Raw genomic sequence first — 12540 nt, 5'->3', positions numbered from 1 at the left:
TCACACTAAGGGAATATAATACAAGGAATTGGTTGCAGAGCTGATGGAAGAGCTGAGAAACCTCATGGAGTTGCTAGCAACAGTAGGAAGCTGGCAGGACAAAGGGACAAGTTATCTCCAGCAGGATCCAGTCTGGTGGGAGCTGGACCCCCTAAGGGAGACCCTGAGAACAGTCTTGATGCCACTGAGGGGAAGGGGTGCTGCTGCTGTCAGAGATGCTACCTAATACCTAATACCCAGATGCCGTCAGAGATGCAAGGTGGGAAAGGTAACACCCTTGCTTCTCCTCCCTCTCCTTCTTTCATTTTTTAACCAGTGCCTCCCATTGGCCCACCTGCTTGGAAGTCAGAGAGCAACTGAGCCTGGAAATGTAGCTCCTTGAGGTATAGAGCATAGCAGGGAAAGGATGGGCAATGAAGCTGATGGCAAACAACATGACTGGCTCAAGGTCATGGTCCCAAGGAGCTGATGGGAGAGAGATCTATCAAACCTTCAGAGGAGAAAAAACAAAAACAAAAACAAAAAACCTCAGGGAACAGTTGACTCTTACGATATATAAATTATTCGGGAACATAGAAATCTAAATGTTGCTCAGTAATTCTATGAAATAGCAGGACCCAGATACCAAACCCAAAATAGCACAAAAAGCAAGCAAATGCTCAAAAGCTAATTTTGTTATTAAAAATTAGAAGCAAAAAAAATATATCTAATTTGCCAGTGTATTAATATATTATACTCAAGTTTAATTTGCTTTAGGAATGAAAGGATGGTTTGATATTAGGAAATACATTAATGTCAGTTTTTACATTAATAAATGTTAAAAACGTACTGATTATTTCAATGGATGTTAGAGAGAGATTTGCTAAAATCCAACTATTTTTCTAGTTAAAAATGAAAAGTGTTGGCAGTTATGACAAGGTTTTATTTTGCAGAATTCAAAGCTGTGGTGGGGCGACATCCCCCCCACCAACCCATTCTCAAGAGGAGAAGTCAATGGACCTTGCATCTAGCCTCGTCTGATGCTCACATGGCCACTGGGAGGGAAGGTTTGGGTTTATCTGCAGATTTACCAGGCAAACCTCTCCTATTACCGTCGAGTCTTTTACCGACATTAAACCACCTCAATAATAAAAGATTTATGGAATAGGAGAAACTTTTCTCAACCTGGTAAAGTTTCCTCCATAGTAGAGCAAAGCAACCACAAGTATCATACTTAATACTTACACAGGAAAACCATTCCCACTAAAAATGGTTTCATTAAACATTTAAACACCATCGTTCCTACCACTTCACCCTGTAGTGGATGTAGGAAATATAACAAAATCATGTTTGCATCTTGGTCCAGGAGAGACCCAGCTGTCGCCATTTGCACACACCGTGATTCCAGCCTTAGAGAATGCTAGAGAATCCCCTGAAAAGCTCTTTAAACAAATAAAATTAAGTTGACTTTAAAGTCAACATACAAAATCCAATAGCAAAAACTAACTGACATAACATGGTAGTCATGGTCAGTTACAACGGAAACTATAAAACACCCAGATGAACCTAATAAGGAAATTGTGAAGAAAATGACAAAAATTCACGGAAGGACACAAAAGAAGATGTAGACAATATTCTTTGGAAGACCCAGCCTTGAAAACACATTACTTCTCTGGATCTTAATATATATAAATGTAATGCTATCTCAGTGAAAATCTAGACAAGAGATCTTTTAACTTGACCAGCTGATACTAAAATACATACGGAGAAAGCGCTGCCCAAAAAGGGCTGAGAAAGTTTTAGAAGAGAAGCACAACGAATAGCGCCCTGCCCTATTAGGTAGAAACACAGACAATATAGGCATTTGTTAAGATAACTTAGTAACAATGCAAGAATAGACAAGCAGACCAAATGTTTTCTCATACAAAAACAGATATATTATGTAAGCTTATTTCCTTTGAGAGTTTGGTGACCTCGGAGCTGGAAAAGGTCAGTATAGGCAGTCAACAGCCATTCCCTTTCGCAGTCGCCTGGGTGGCTCAGTTGGTGAAGCATCTGCCTTTGGCTCAGGTCATAATCCCCAGGTTCTGGGATAGAGCCCCACATCAGGCTCCCTGCTCAGTGGGGAGCCTGCTTCTCCCTCTGCCTCTGCCCCTCCCCCTGCTCATACTCTCTCCCTCTCTCAAATACATAAAATCTTTTTAAAAAATTAAAAATTAAAAAAACCAGACCATTCTCTTGGTAGAGAGTTTCCTAAAAAAAAATAAAATTAAATTTAAAAAAAAGAGTAGAACCTAGTAGTCATAAAGAAAAAAAATGTAATACAACAAATGTTTAAAAAAAAAAAAAACAAGCAAACAAACCCAGAACTAAAGTGCCAGTCTGGGAGAAAATATTTACAACAGAGTTAAGCAAAAAAGGAAGAATTCATACAACAGATAAAAAGCCCCTACAAGTCAACACAAGGAGCCAAAACACTCAATTTAAAAAATGGGAGAAAAGATGCAAGTAATTCACAATCTTAAAGAACAAGAAAATAGCTAATAAGTATTTTTCAAACTACTTGCTATTAACCGGGAATCGGAAAAATGCAAATGAGGATGGGAAGCTATTTTTTTTTATTTGCCAGCTTCATTAAACGCAAACTGTAGAGTGCTGAGTACGCCCACGCACCTTCTGCACGTCCTAGGTTAGGGCAACTCTGCCTCCTCCTTCCCTTTGGTTTCCCGGCTCCGAGGCGGGGCTGCAATTTCCCACAGTGATCACAGTTAGGGTGGTCTCTGCCCTGGCACAGATTAATACCTATGTTCTCTCACTGTCCCTTCTGCTCTTTCGAACTCCCCAAACCCTCTATAATTAATTCCCTCCATTAAATTCCTTCAACTTGAGATCTTTAATGTTGCTCTGTTTTCCCACAGGGGAGTAATTCAATAACCGATGGTATATTCGTATTAGCAAGGCTATGATGACCATTAAAAAAAAAAAAAAGGGCAGACATAGAGGTCTCATCATGGAGATTCCTAAGACATACCATCAAGACACATCACAGAAAAAAATGTATAGAACAATCCAATTTACTTTAAAGCGTATACACACACAGGCACACACACACACGGGGAGGGACAAAATTGATAACACCATCGAACCGCTGTCAGCGACACCCCCTAAAAAGGGCAGACAGACTGCACATAAGTGACCGGAGAGATTCACTTTTTTTCTGTCTACTCTCCTGCTAGTTGAAAGTTGAGAAATATTTTCTAAGAGACAAAGACGAGCGTTGTCTGTTGCGTTTCCCAGAAGCAGAGCCCCGGTCTCGGAGTCCAGTGCACATGGTTTTCTGATCGCATGCTCCTGGAGGGAGACGCCATGGGGGATATGGGGACACGGAATAAGGAAGGGGCACACAGCAAGTGTGCCCACTTCCAGCAAGAACGTGGGTTTGGTTGAGCCCCAACCTCAGACCGATGCCACCAGGTTCTCCAGAGCATGAATGATACCATCAGCCCTTTCTGAGGCGAGGAAGTCAGGTTTGGTGTCCCAATATTAGAGTCGTTGGCTGCAGGCTTCCTCTGAGTGCCAAGTGTATATGACTCACTCCAGCCCTACCCCCACCCAGTATCTCCAGACAATGCATTTCCTGCTGGCCAAAGTCTCAGGGTCCCTCCCACGGTCAATTTTCTGGACAAGGACCTAGCCATGACCTGTAGCCGTCAATAATCAACAGGGAATCGGCTTGCCTTCCTGGTAAAAGGATTCAGGGCAGGACACCAGCAGCCTCTCGCTTCTCACATTAAAGTTCACTCTATCTAGGTCAGCTTCTCCAGAATTCTGTTTGGTCACAATTTCTGGGGAAACTGAAAAGAGGAAGGTTAGTAGGACACATACTTTCCTTGCTGTTGCAATTAGTCCTGAAGCTGTAACTCATGCCCACCGTCTAGGCTGGCACCCACCGACCATCTAGGTTGGCATCTGGCACCCACTCTAGGTTACTCACTGCTGCCTGCCCATTTGGGTGGCTTGCCTGGGGACTCGGCACCCTTGGATGCCATGCTTATTAGGCCAAGCTTGTATCTGCCCACTTTCAATTAAAAATATCCACGAGAGGGCCAAGAGCTGCCCAGGTGGGTCACCTAAGTGTCAATACAGCCCTCCCTGCTCCCGTTCTAGAACAGCTCTCCTCATGATGATCGGGAGGAAAACTCCTTACTTTCCTTGCTGAACTAGTGGGAGGAAAGGAACAGCCTCCGTAGCTTTAAATCTGGAGACTTTCCTGTGTCCTCCCCTGGAATCATCCTCCCTCTGGGAGCTGTACTCTCGACTCACAGACTGAGAGATGCCCAGGATGGGAAACGTATCACCCAGGTGAGTGCCCGGGGAATGACAGTGACTACAACAGCTCCTACTTTCACCGCACTGTTTCTGAGCCCATGCATTCCGTCTACCGGAGTGGCGGCTCTACCCCGAGATCGATGGTTGGTTGTGCGTGCCCGGTCCCGCAGGATGGCACCCCATCCTCCCTGGCTGTCATCTCAAATTTGCACCCAGACCTCGGCTGCCCTCTTCAGACGCCATCCCACTGCTCTGTCAGATTTCAGTTCTGGGGTCGTGCTGTGTGCGGAAGGAGGTCCCTAGAGCAGCATTATTTTTTCTTTAATTTGGAGGAAATTTCCCAGTGTGTTCCAGATCTCTAGACTCCCCAAAACGTCACTGATGTCACAGACTGCTAAATTTTTACTGGGTTATTTCCCACCCTCTGGAGGACATATGTTCTACCCAGGTGTCCAGAACACTTGCCTTTCCTGCTTATGTGGTCCAATGAGCATGTTCCCTCCCACCCACATAGTGACCAGTGTATTGTCTGTACGTCCTACATCCTATATCCTACATCCTACATCCTGTAAGTCTCTCAGGCACTGATCTTTGTCTCCTCAGTCTGCAATATAGTTTTTGATTTGTGACTTTGGTCGGGTGGGGGTGGGGGGGTCAGTTTCAAGGACTTCCACTAGGCCTTTTCCACCAGACTAGCTGTTTCCTACCACAACACCAGGCATTCCCCAGGCCAAGGACTAAGGGGAGGACCGTGCCGGCTTCTAAGTATGTTCATTCTGATTATGTGTTCATGAACCAGGACAATGACCGTCGGTTGGGTCCATGAACCTGGTGGAGTCACTGTGAGATGCTCCTGGGCCAGAATTCCATTTACCGCTTTCTCTCCCATATGCCGCTAACAGGGGAGCTATGGCAACACTTTGGGTGTCTGGATGTCACTGTCAACTTGTTTCCAACCCTTGGAAGACCTGGATACTCTTTTCCTGGTGTATAGTGGCCTGAGCTAATGGACTATCTTCTTACAAGCGGGACTGGGCCACTTCTGCAGGTTCCTGGGGGCTCAGGGGGACTTCTCTGGGATTCCTAATTACAGCTACATGGGTGTCGCATTCCTAGATCTTCAGACCTTACCCTGTTCTGTTCAGGGCCCTGACTCTGGCGTAGGAGACTAGTTGAGGCTGAGAATTCAAGTTGTTCTGAAGTTCTGCACCTCTTAATAGTAGACACGGAGGCTAGATTTCAGCAGGGCCGGTCCTTCAGCTGCAGGAGATAAGGACCTCACTGACAAAGAAGTCCTACGACTTTCATACATTGCTCTGAATTGGTGAATAATTGACTGGATTAATTATTTTCTTTCTTTGATGCAACGATGGCTCTCAGAAACAGCCTCTCATCGCACAATCCTTATAATTACTCTCTCTGCGGTACTGCTCAAATATCAGAAATATTGCAAAAGCTGGTGCATCCCCTTCCAACTGTAAGCTGTCACAGACATTGTACCACATGCTAGGAACTATTAATCCCCACCCCCCACCAGGATGCCTGGCTGACTCAGTTGATTAAGCCTCTGCCTCTGGCTCAGGTCATAATCCCAGCATCCTGGGATCAAGTCCCACATTGGGCTCCTTGTTCAGCGGGGAGCCTGCTTCTCCTTCTGCCTGCCACTCCCCTTTCTTGCAGGCTCTCTCTCTGGCAAATAAATGAATAAAGTCTTAAAAAGAATAATAATTCCCCCTACCATCACCGCCAGTGTTAGGGTCCTCATTACCCGTAGGTCATCCAACTCCAGGTCCCATCCTTAGAGTCTGCTTCTGGCACCGACTGTTTTAGGTCAGTCGCCTAGATGGGTGATTCTCAAAGTATGATCCCTGGACCAGCTGCATCAGTATCACCTGGAAACCATCAGAAATGCAAATTCCTGGGCACCTGGGTGGCTCAGTTGGTTAAACAACTGCCTTCAGCTCAGGTCAGGATCCCGGAGTGCTGGGATCGAGTCCCGCATCCTGCTCCCAGCTCCATGGGGAGTCTGCCTCTCCCTCTGACCTTCTCCCCTCTCACGCTCCCTCTCTCACTTTCTCTCTCTCAAATAAATAAATAAAGTTTTAAAAAGAAAAAAAGCGAATGCAAATTCTTGGGGCCCCAGCCCAGATCCACTGAAACAGACACTCTGGGGGTGGGGCCCAGCAGCCTGCGCTTGAAGGCTGAGAAACGTGGCCCTGGAAGCAGAGCCTGAGAGAGGATTCTTGTGCAAATGATTTCTCGAAAGAAGGCTTTTAGGGGGAAGGAAGTGAGAAAAGCAAAATGAGGCGCAGAAGCCAGGCCCAGATAGGAATTCTGGGGAAGTTCTATCCCAACCCCATCCCACAGGAAGCTCTGAGCATAAGAAGTACCCGGGAGTTGCCCCCTCCCCCAAAGCCCCCCACCCGGGGCAAATGAGGCCCAGCTTGGTACACCTGCATTGCTAGCCATTGGCCAAGGAACCCCTCACCCCCACCCGGGGGGAGATGGAGAAAATTTCCAGGCATCTCCAAGTTAAGGCTGCTCCAGATGGCGGTGGGCAATTCTCTGAAGAAGGGACAGCTGTGAACCGTTAGCAGCCAACGCTGACAGCTCCTGAGGCCTGAACACAAGGCTTGGTGAAGGGCATCCTGGTGCGGCCCCAACAGCATCCACTACCCAGAGCTTGTAAATTTTCTTTGTAGCACAGAAACAGGGAGACAGAGTGGGGCCACAGACACCACCCTAGGCAAAACTGGGCAAGCAAGTGACACAAGTGGGATTTGATCCTTGCCCCAAACTACAGCGGCGTGTCCTTTGCGCTTGTCCTCGGTGCTCTCCTTGATAACACGGGGCGAATACCGATTTCCCATGGTGGTGAATGTCCTGTCAGTTAAAATACGCGAAAACGCGTTGCAAACGTTAAGCTGTAAAGGAATATTGTATATTTTACGCATTCTGCTGAGTAGAAAAGAAATCTACAGTTTACCTTCGGTGGTAAGGGTTTACTGGTGACGCTGAACCGTAGGGCCACAGGGTTGCGCGTTCCCATCCTAAGTGGATATTGCCAAATTGCTCTGAAACCACGATATTAATTTCCACTGCCACCAGCAGCAGCACATGAGAATTCCCATTTCCTTCCAACCTGGCCGGTTCTCTCTCATTTATTTTAGCCAGTCTAATGGGGACGTGCATAGGGAGACACGAGTTCAAGTGCATCCTTTCCGGCATTTTGGTCAGAGATAAAACTGGAGATAGGCCAGATGGGCCTCATTAAGGGAATGAATAAATCAATTGTGATGTATTCATACGGTGTGTTGCTATAGAACAGTTAAAAAGGTTGAACTGGTGTATAATATGTATGCAGATGCACATGTGTATGACAATGGTGAATGGAAAACATAAGTTGTACGACGTTATGTAGCGTGTTATGCCATTTACATACATTTTTAAAAACACATAAAACAATACTATGTATTGTTTATGGATGCACGCATTTGTAATAAAAATATTAAAAATATGCCTCGGATGCAAACCAAACTCACGGCGGTAGTTACTCATGGGGAAGGAGAAGGATGGGCTTGGGGAGGGAAACACCGGAGACTTTTCTCTTTCCTCTAAATTTGCATCCCTTGATAAAGGAGGTGTGATCATTACAAATAATATGAAAAAAATCCTCACGTGTGTGGACCTGGTGTCGCAGAAACGTCATTCTTGTATCCTCGCAACTTCATTTTTCATCTTAATTATTGTTTGAATTGCCGAGGGCACATTTCTCCAGAAAGGGACCAAGGGTGTGGTGGCCACCTCCTTTCGTTTCGCAACAGCGTGCTGGGCGTTGGTGTCCACGCCAGTGGACAAAACAGCCGTGAACTTGGCCCTCATGGAACGTATGGCCTCAAGGGGAAGACAGACCAAAATTGTGGTGAGGGCAAAGATGCAAAATTGCAGGGTGCAGTGACAAAGTAAATGAGGGAGGTTAAATTTAAACTGGAGCCCTGGAAAGGGCATTTCTGGAACACTGGTTTTCAACTGAGGCCTGAGTGTTAGCGGGAAGTGGCCGTGGGCACTAGGGGGAGCGCCCTGACTTCCGGCTTAGGCTTCAGAACAACACAACAAGGGAGAAGCCCTCAGGCAAGTCAGAGCAAGAGGTGGGGTTGGGGGGGGGGAAGAAAGGAACTCCTGGTTAGGGGTGGGGAGGGGGGTTGCATGGGGGAGCCTCAAGGTGGGGGAAGTAGATGGCAGGACACGATGCCAGAAGCAAGCGTTGGCAAGGCAGGTTCAGGCTGGAACTTGCAAGTGGAGGAGAGGATGTTTTGTTTTGTTTTAATTTTATGAGTAATGGAGTATCTCTACAAGTTTATTTTGTAATCTGTTGAGTAATAACGTATCCCTGCGACTTGTTGTTGTTGTTTTTTTCTTTTTCATCATAAAATGTTTTAAAGGCATACAGAGGCAGAGTTGTACACAAAACCCCTGCGTACCCAGCTTCGCCGTGACCAAGCTCACTCTCCTGGCTCACCTGGTACTGTTCGGGCAGGGATCCAACACATCCTATCACTTCACATAGATAGAGTGCAGGATGTACCTCTGAAAAAGAACCGCTCCATTTTGGGGGAAAAAATAACCAAAATACAATATCACACCTAAAAAGAGAATAGTGATTTCTGAGTAGCATCAAGTACTTGAAGCATTTTAAGCAGGAGAATCACTACGCGGTTTACTTTTAATGAAGTGGCCTGGCTTCCCCGGGCAGGGTGGCCCCGGGCACTGGCTGTGAGGGCGGGAGAATTGGGGGGCTGTGTTAGAAGTCCGGGGAGGACTTGGAGGCGGGACCAGGGCAGTGGCAGAGGAAGGAAGAGAGAAAAATGCAGATGGCAGGTCTATTTGGGAGATGGATGCCCAGGCTTGGTGATGGATGGAATGTGGAGGATGAGACAGGGACGTGCCAAGGATTGCCCTTAGGCTCCTTCTGGAGCCTGAGAGAGAGTGGAAGTGCCAGGGGCTGAGATCAGAACCCTGGGTAAGTAGTGGGTGGAGCCTGCCACCCCCACCCCCGCCCCCCCTTCTCCTTTATACCCATGCAGGCCCGCAGCACATCCTGGGGAGAGGCAGCCTGGTATAAATGCTGTGTGGGCTGAGGCTTTAGAACAGGGGAGCAAACAAGCCATACAGCTTTCCAGAAGGCTGTGAACTGTCTGTGGGCAGGCAGGGGCTTCCTTCTCGTTGGATGAGTGAGTTTTGTCCTCTTGGGCCCACAGGATGTCTCCACACCCTGCACCCTGGCCCTGAGCAGTCATCTCTGAAATATTTTCGTGTCCTGAGTATGAAAGGAGAATGGTGAGTTTTTCAGACAATAAGGCAATCACACTGCTAAGATGCCCCAAAACTGGCATAAATACTACAGAGAACATAGGAGAGGGATAAGACTGTGCCGGGCTCCTGCAAGCCCATATGCAATGCCTTTGAATGAACTAGAAGAAAGCGTCTCCTCTGGCAGAAGAAGCCCCCAGGCACATGACATTGAGGGTGGACAGTATCCTTGTGAAAATGAAGAAAGGATGTTCCTTTCTGAGGTGCCACAGCCCCTTGTCCAGCTGCCCTGGGGCAGTGGAAGCAACCAACACAATCATTCACGGCACACTAGACTTTGTCCTCGCCTATGGTAGCTTTTAATCTGGCTGGTGAGATGAGGAGCACTTTGTAATAATTCTATTGTCGTAAACTTTGTCTTGAATTTCTGTGTGTGCACCGAAGGGTGGGTCTTGATCAGGAACTGGATGGATTCAGTAGATCAGCATGGCACAGAACAGGCAGGAAGGACTCACGGAAATGACCAAATTTTGAACTGAAAATTTAGGGACGATCAGGAGAAGGAGATACCCCAGGTGAGGGTATCCCAACCCCTCTTCCGTGGGAAAAGGCAACACCATGGTGTCATGAAAGTCGAGGGTATAGCACAATCCAGAAAGGCCACAGTGATCAGCCACAGCCAATGCCACTGAATGGCCCAGAAAAGACATTTCGTAAAGGTTTTTAAGAGCAGTGAGCCAAAAGCCGGATTTCAAGGGGTTAAGGAAAAGGGGTATATAAAGAAACAGAAGTAGAACCTGTTTTTCATGAATTCGAGAAGTTTGGCAGGAAAAGCTAATGGAGAAATGAGATGGTAGCTGGAAGAGGCAAAAGGGTCAAGTGAAGCTTTTTCAAGTTGGGAATACCTGCTTCTATTTAAAGGTGTTATGAAAAATGTTAGTGCAAAGCAAAAGACTGAACACACCCGAGAGGCACGAGTGCACGAAGGAGGAGAATCCCTTGAGACTTAGAAAGTTTCTCATCTCAGACTGGAAGGACACTTGATTTCTAAGCCTGAGAAGATGAGAGGATGGTTCTGGGGACCAATGTGATAAGTGACAGTTCTTCAGAAGTGTGTCCCTAATCATTAAAATCAAATATGAAGCAAGAGTGTATTAAAGCAACATGTCTCCAAATGTAATGTGCATCCGTGTTGCCCAGGGATCTTGTCAAAATACAAGTTCTGATTCAGTAGGTCTGGGGGGAAGCCTGGGAATCTACATTTCTGGCAAATTCCCGGCTGATGCCCATGCTGCCCGTCTTCAAGTACAATATCCAACGACTAAGCATCTTAGGAAGTGGGAACAGAGAACGTGGAGAAAAAGAAATGATCAAAACCCCTAATCAAAGGGAAGTTCCTTGAGCAGAATGAACATCTCCACAAAGAATGGGCTCACCAAGCACGAGGAATGAAAATAGACCAATACAATGATACATCCCAGTAAAATTTCGGAGCCAGGGCAGAAAGAAGTTCTTGCTGGAGATAACAAATAGGTTTTCTGCGGAGCCGTGAGAATAAAACTGGTATCCTACCTTTCGTTAGACGTGCAGAGGCTCAAATATCTACAATGTTCTCTGGAAAGGCTACTTTGAACCTAGATTTTTATATACCCAGCCAAACTATCCCTCCAGTGAGTGGCTACTCTGATGGGAAGCACAACTTACCCAGCAAGAACATTATGGATTCTGTTTCTCATTCCATCTTTCCGACAGTCTACTGGCAGACTGGCGGTCTGAAATTCAGTAAAAGTAATGAAGTCCAGGGATACAGATCTGATTTTCTGACTTTATGTAGAGGAAGTCAAGAGTTGAATGAAAAAGGGAAAAATGAGGGAAGAAGCAGCCGATGGCAGAGACGGGGAATGTTGAACCAGAAGTCAAGGCAGGATGGTGAGTGCTGGGTATTGACAAGGCCTGCCTCCTCCGGCCCAGAGAAGCAGGAGTGGGAAGGAGAGATGAGCCTGGTCTTTGGAATCATTTTTGTGGGACATTCAGAGTTCCACAGGGAGTCAGACCCAAGTGGCCAAGAAATTGCTTTAGGGTAAAGGAAGGGCATGTCCATAAGGGAACGGAGTTCCACAGAACCAGTAAAAAGCCGGGTTGTAGAGAGATCTATTTGCAGGTGATGAGGTGGGAACAGGACAGCAAGAACAGCATAGCCTTGGAGAAGGCAGTTAAGATCAATCAGGGTAGGGGAAACAGGGGGTTCCAGGGAACCCTTAAACTTTTTAAGTTTGTCAGAATCATGGAGATTTAGCCCTCAATAGTGCACATGACAAAAGCAAAAGGAAAGGGAAAGGGATCCAACCTCAGTGTTCCCAACAGAATTTCCTGGTTGTGTTGATGGGACCAGTCCCCAAGAGGGCTTCACTGGCCACAGGAAGACCCAATCAGGGCTGACTTCTGCCAAGACCTTTTATACATTGGGGTCTATCAGGGGAGGGGAGATACCTGATGAGGCCATGAGCCCAAGCCAGCAAAGAAAGGCATGGGGGCGGGTGTGTGAATGAAAGCAGAGGAAAGAGCAAAGCCAGAGAGGTCTGTCAGGGCAGACAACGTGGACCTGGAGTCTGCAGGGCCCTAGGGCAAAGAAAGAGGTATTTTTGTTCTGTGGCCCACTTCTCACATTGAATATATTCCTGCTGAGCGTGATTGCTAGCCAGATAAAAGTCAGGTGATGGGAAGCTAGGATCATCTCCCATCCTTGAGCTGCTGCCCACAGATGACACCAGGCAAGTAGGGACAGGCAGGCTGGTGCTTGTACCTGAAAGATAATGGTATGAGCAGATTCTAACGGGGTGCACACTATCAGAATCCAAGAGTGTAAGACATGGACGGAACCCCTTGCCTTCATTTTCTTCGAGAGCAAGAGTTGGCACACTT

This window comes from Martes martes (assembly GCF_963455335.1).
Source record: "Martes martes genome assembly, chromosome: 16".
Taxonomy (NCBI): domain Eukaryota; kingdom Metazoa; phylum Chordata; class Mammalia; order Carnivora; family Mustelidae; genus Martes; species Martes martes.
Note: the sequence above shows the minus strand (reverse complement) of the source record.